The sequence below is a fragment of the Mobula birostris genome, chromosome 28, assembly GCF_030028105.1.
Source record: "Mobula birostris isolate sMobBir1 chromosome 28, sMobBir1.hap1, whole genome shotgun sequence".
In the NCBI taxonomy this organism is placed as follows: domain Eukaryota; kingdom Metazoa; phylum Chordata; class Chondrichthyes; order Myliobatiformes; family Myliobatidae; genus Mobula; species Mobula birostris.
The window spans coordinates 35,544,333-35,550,642 of NC_092397.1; the positions used below are offsets into that span (position 1 = coordinate 35,544,333).

At 47.2% G+C, this 6,310-nt stretch overlaps 3 non-coding genes across 3 annotated transcripts; all 3 read left to right on the top strand.

Annotated features, from left to right (window-relative positions):
* The first annotated feature begins 2,361 nt into the window (after positions 1–2,361).
* On the top strand, positions 2,362–2,433 carry trnam-cau (transfer RNA methionine (anticodon CAU)). The gene has a single exon. It is a non-coding gene; the product is annotated as a tRNA-Met (tRNA).
* Positions 2,434–4,998: 2,565 nt separating this feature from the next.
* Positions 4,999–5,070, top strand: trnaa-ugc (transfer RNA alanine (anticodon UGC)). Its single transcript has one exon. It is a non-coding gene; the product is annotated as a tRNA-Ala (tRNA).
* Positions 5,071–6,228: 1,158 nt separating this feature from the next.
* trnas-aga (transfer RNA serine (anticodon AGA)) lies at positions 6,229–6,310 on the top strand. The gene has a single exon. It is a non-coding gene; the product is annotated as a tRNA-Ser (tRNA).

Here is a 6,310-nt window from a genome sequence, read left to right on the forward strand (position 1 = left end):
AAAGTCTGTTGTTGCTCTCTGACTTAAACTCCTTAAATTTTACAGGTCAATGGTGTGAGACCCACAGACAGTCACGTCTCCTTTTCTCCCTGCCGCAGCTCCCCACAATGAGAATAAATGGAGGAGAGGTCAGACATATCTTCAGATATTTCCTGAGGAGACGGAGGTCCTTTAACATCTGCCGGGCGATGCTGAGGATGCTCTACGAGTCTGTGGTGGCCACTGCTATCATGTCTGCTGTTGTGTGCTGGGGCAGCAGGCTGACGGTAGCAGACACCAGCAGAATCAACAAACTTATTCGTAAGGCCAGTGATGTTGTAGGGATGGAACTGGACTCTCTCACGGTGGTGCCTGAAAAGAGGATGTTGTCTAAGTTGCATGCCATCTTAGTCAATGTCTCCCATCCACTACATAATGTACTGGGTGGGCACAGGAGTACATTCAGCCAGAGACTCATTCCACTGAGATGCAGCACAGAGCGTCATAGGAAGTCATTCCTGCCTGCGGCCATCAAACTTTACAACTCCTGCCTTGGGGGGTCAGATACCCTGAGCCGATAGGCTGGTCCTGGACTTATTTCATAATTTACTGGCATAATTTACATACTACTATTAAACTATTTATGGTTCTATTAGTATTTAATATTTATGGTGCAAATGTAACGAAAACCAATTTCCCCCTGGGATCAATAAAGTATGACTATGACTATGACTAGATACAAAAAGGATGAAAGGGCGTGCCTAATAATCGGGAAGAAAAACTGAGGTTAGATGAGCGACCACGATCGAAATGAATGGCGGAATTGTCTCGAAAAGCCGAATAACCTACTCCGACTTCTATTTTCAATCTTTGAACGTCCAACCTTTGTGCTCAGAATGTCAGACAGAAGATATCATCGTTCATTTGACAGTGGTGACGTGGCTCAGTGGAGGAGCGCATGTGTGAGGTCCCGGGTCCAAACCCCGCATTTCCACATTGTTGTTTGTGAAGTTTGAAATCTGGGCGGAAAATCCCAGATGAAGAAATTTCTCGCACTATCGTTGGCCTTTCATTGCCGTCCTAGAGACGCCACGATAACCCTGTAACCCGTGGGATAGTTAAGAATGGTTCCTTGCCGCATATGAGTCCTCGGTAGTGGAATTCTAAAAACACCCCCACTTTTAGGGAAGGGACGAAAGCTCGGCCGTGGTGTTCTGAACATTACAGCAACAACTACAATTCTCATTGAAACCTACTGAATGTGGAAGAACCAAGATTATGTGGACGTGGAGAGGATGATTCCTATGGTGGGGGTGTCCAGAACTAGAGGGAACAGCCTCAAAATTGAGGGGAGACCTTTTAGACTGAGGTGAGGAGGATTTTGTTTTAGCCTGAGAGTAACAAATCTGTGGAATGCTCAGCCGCAGACTGCGGTGGAGGCAAGTGTATGGGTTTGAGTGGGATCCGGGATCAGCCGGGATGGAATGGCGGAGCAGACTCGATGAGCTGAATGACCGATTTCTGCTCCTATGTCTTATGGTCTAACTAAATCCCGATGAAGGGATGGTTTGAGGTACGTACTTGCGATGCGGAAACCAAGTCAGCATCTAAACCCGCGAGTTCCGTTCACAGGGAGACGAGGTGAACTTCTGGTTCAGCTTGGAAATCCAACATTCATTCAATGATCAGGACAGGATTAGAACGTTAATGGGACCTCGGGATTGAACGTCGGGATTCCCGAGTGTGGCTCAGAATGTCGTTATTGATAAGAAGCCCCACAAGAGGGATGAATTGTCCTTGCTAGCAATTAAATGAGAGAAACCCCATTCACTGGCAAATATCGGGAACGAGGTGCAAGATGGGTTAAAGCATAAACGACACGGAGAGAATAACTGGGTGGTCCAGAAAGTAAGGAAGAAAGAAACGAAAGTGGAGACAGAACTAAGGACAGAAAGTGAAGTAAGTGGGTAGGAATAAGGGGGAAATGGAATTGATGCAACATGGACAGACACAGAGGGAGATCCAGACATATACAGAAACAGACGAGACCTAAACATATACAGGCACCGACACAGACATAGACAGAAACAGACACAGACAGAGATGCAGACATCATACAGACATAGACATACAGACACAAACCCAGACATGTACAAACATAGACAAGACAAAGACAGATACAGGCACCGACACAAACATAGACAGACAGAGACACAGACACAGACTGAAATATAGACCCAGACATATACAGATACGCAACAACACACACCCATACCAACACACACAAACGCAAACACACACAGAATGATACGTGCGCATACACAAACAAACGCAAGAGGTTGCACATCATTCATGGGAGAGCAATGCTATTTTTTTTCCCATAGCAGAGTGGCGCAGCGGAAGCGTGCTGGGCCCATAACCCAGAGGTCGATGGATCGAAACCATCCTCTGCTATCTCAACTGCTAACAACAACAATTTTCCGTCAGTGCGCTTTAAAACACGACGGCATCCCATCATTGGTAGATGCAAGGAAATCCATTGGCTTTTGGCTGGAATGTACCTTTATATGTTATCCTTTTTAATTTTTGCGGAGGTTTCTGTTTGGTTGGAAAGATTAACAGATTGAGGTATCTTAACGTCATCTATTCTCTGCAGAATAAACCCGTGTCTTGTATATAAAAAAATGCTGGAAACATACAGTGGGTAGGCAACATTTGCAGAAAGAAGAGATTTGATGTTTCCGGTCGATGCCCGTTCGTCCCAACTGGAAAAGAGAGAAAATAAACAAAATGCTGGAGGAACTGAGCAGGCCAGGCGGCATCTGTGGAAGAGTACACTCAACGTTCCGGCCGAGACCCTTCATCAGGACTGGAGAAAAAAATGAGAAGACCTTGCAGAGGAGTCTCTCTCTCTCTCTCTCTCTCTCTCTCTCTCTCTCCTCCCCCCCCCCCCCCCACCCCCGCTTTCCAAATCGTTCCCTGCATCGATTACTCAGACAATAAATCCTGTTGGGGAATCTTCTTCATCCCAACGCACAATCAGGCACAAACGGGAGCGTGTCCTCTGGCCAGTGCTCGACAAAGAAGCAGCTGAATCGGAAAGGATTCCCGAGATCTCGCCGGTCGAAGAGGGAGAAAAGTAAAATGTCTGAAAAGTGTCGGTTTTGCAGTCCCCGAACGAATGTTGATTTGACCCCGTGAAACGTCGTGTGTTCGGACGTCTGAATGACAGATTTATTTTCGCGCTGGTTTCTCATCACTGGTTAATACACCCGCCCGTCACGGAAAATGATGGTTTCATTTCCCCGACGAAGAATTAGTTTTGCTGTTTCCATATTAAATATGATTTCAAACGGAATTTTCAAAACAAAAAGAAAAGTGTTAAGGAGGTTAAGTCGGAGTTTGATGTTGAAATGATCGGTTCATCGGGGATGTGGAACAGTCCGGTCTGCAGTGACCCCGGGAAGGGAGAATCTCGCGATCGGTGTTCAGCTTCTTCAGATATCCCCTCAGCGACTCTGTATCTCAGCGCCATTCAGTGTAACCCTCAGTGACAGAGTCCAATGTTCGCTAAAATATTTCCATCATCCACCTCTGCTATGCTTTAAACTTTAAGCAAAGGCCGGTCTTACGCTCGATTTAAGGAGTACGGTTCAACGAGTTAGAAAGGAGGAGGAGAATGAAACCGACGCCTTCGCCGAGCTCAGGCCACCCGCCAGAGACTGAGTGAGATTCTCTCCTCCAGCTCCGCGCCCAGAGCTCAGGGTGAAAGATCATCGACCTGAAACGTGAACTCTGTTTCTCCCTCCACAGACGCTGCCTAAGCTGTGGAATATTTCCGGCAGTTTCGGATTTTACTTCAGTAATTGTCCTGTTTTTGCCGACCCCGGGATCGATACACTCCCCATACGTCCCGTGACACAGTGACCACATTCCATGTAAAATGCCCTTGTTCCTGGACTGCCCAGTTGTGAGGAGTGTGTAGTCGTGGCCGAGTCGATTGCAGATGCGATAAGAATTTATTGGGAGTTCCCCGCGAAGCTTCTAAATCGGACAAATATTTGTTCCTCACGTTTTCTTTTTATAGTGTCCTCGACTCTCTGATGGAAATCATTCATTCACGCAGATTGTGAAAATCGGTGTCCTAGCTTCGACTACTAGTCAACATCGTCCAACGAAGAAATGGATCATTTAATCCTTTTTCAGTCCCTGTCTTGGTGGCGCAATCGGTGAGCGCGTTCGGCTGTTAACCGAAAGGTGGTGGTTCGAGCCCACCCAGGGTGTCTGGTGATCCAGCAGCAGTTACTGTGCATTTCATTGTCTGCTGGGATAGTGGGTGGGGGTGGAATGGGGGGATGTTCCCTTTCAGCTGCCGTACAGAGTGCAGTGGGGATTTAAATTGTTTTATTTTTGCCAGATACAATATGTGACAAAAAGCTTCTCTTTCATACTTTTCATAGACATCAAACTCTTACTATCTCTTCTTTCAGTTGGTCCCGACGAAGGGTCTCGGCCCGAAACGTCGACTGTACCTCTTCCTATGGATGCTGCCTCGCTTGCTGCGTTCACCAGCATTTTTTTATGTGAGTTGCTTTCATAGACATCATATCATGACGCAGAGCATTGTCTGAGAACAAGGTTCATCATTAATTAAATGCAGAATAAAGTGAAACAGCCACAGAGAAAGCACAGTGCGGGAAAATAATAAGGTGGAGCGTCGTGACGAGGGAGATTGTGAGGCGTCCATCTTTTTTAACGAGGAGACCATTCAAACTATGCTTCAGAGCGTGGCACATGCTTTATTTTCCGTGATCATTCTGCTGGAGTCTACTTGGTTCTTTTCCACAAAAATTATCATGGTGTTTGGGAAGAGAACTGAACAAGGATAAAGTATGATCGCACTGGATGGTGGAGCAGACTCGGGGCCGAATGACTGTGGCCATCAGCCATTATCCGTGTGGCACTGCTCAGTTGTGATATGCAGGAAGGTTTGGACCTGAACACTTCTGTATTTTAAGTGGGAATGTAGCTCAGTGGAAGAGCGCATGCTTTGCGTGTATGAGGTCCCGGGTTCGATCCCCGGCATCTCCACGCTAGTGAGCATTGAATTTTGAACATTGCAAAGCTCAAACCGAATCATCAGGTTTGCAGTCATCACAATGACGGTACCGCGATACAGCGGCACACATAAAGGAGGTAGAATGATGCTTTGAGTCTGAACGTGGATAAGACCAAAGAGATGATTCATTTGGAAGGTGCAGGCTGACCGCTCATTACCGCAAATAAACGGCTCCTCCAGAGAGAGAGAGAGAGAGAGTGGACCACCAAACCCGCCCTCTGAACGCCACAGAGAACAGCAAGAAATCGCACCGGTGTGTCCACTTCCTGGCTTCAGTGAGACTTCCCCAACCCCTCTTCAATCTGTGTTTATTTCACAGGAGCATCATTGAGAGAGCTCTAACCAGTTGCTAAACCGTCTGGTACGAGAATCGCAGGACATCCGACGGCAGGACTCTACAGAGGAGAGAGAGGACTGCTGACAGCAGCTCACTTTCACATTCAGACCCAGAGATTTGCGGACTATTGAAAACTGACGGAATTCTGACCTTCATTCGATCATATGGACGGATTGGGAGGTGAACGAGACTCGGGATTGGACAAAATAAATCCCGGAGTGTGGGTGTATTCTCCGCTGCACCTCAGACTGCGGTCGCTGCTGGTCACGTCGAGACTGACCGACGTAGCATCCACAAAATGCAGCGGGAGCTCAACGGGCATCTGCGCACGAAATATGGACTGTTTCCTCCTCCTCAGAGATGCTGTCAGACCTGGTGACTTGCCCCGGCATTCTGTGTTCTGGATTTGCAGCATCTGCAGAATCTCCTGTGTTTATAACCTAAATAACAGTCAGCAGGCAAAGAGAATCTCCCGCTGTATATTGTAGACCACATCCATGGCTACAACTCGAAAGTTTATAAAGAAACTCCCATCGGGGTCTTCTTACCCGAACAGCTTCTTAATCCCCCCAGGAGGATTCTACATCTCCCGATCCTGCTCTGCTCTGACTGAGACTCCATCCAATTCAGTGACTGATTTCCTGGTGAAAGGTCATTGAGCTGAACGTGAATTCGGTTTCTCTTTTCTCAGCCGCTAACAGATCTGCTGAATATTTCCAGCAATTCCGGCTTTTAGTTCAGGATCAACCCCGTTTATTTGACTCCGGGATTTGAATCTACGTGTGAAGAACTTGTAGTCGTGGCCGAGTGGTTAAGGCGATGGACTAGAAATCCATTGGGGTTTCCCCGCGCAGGTTCGAATCCTGCCGATTACG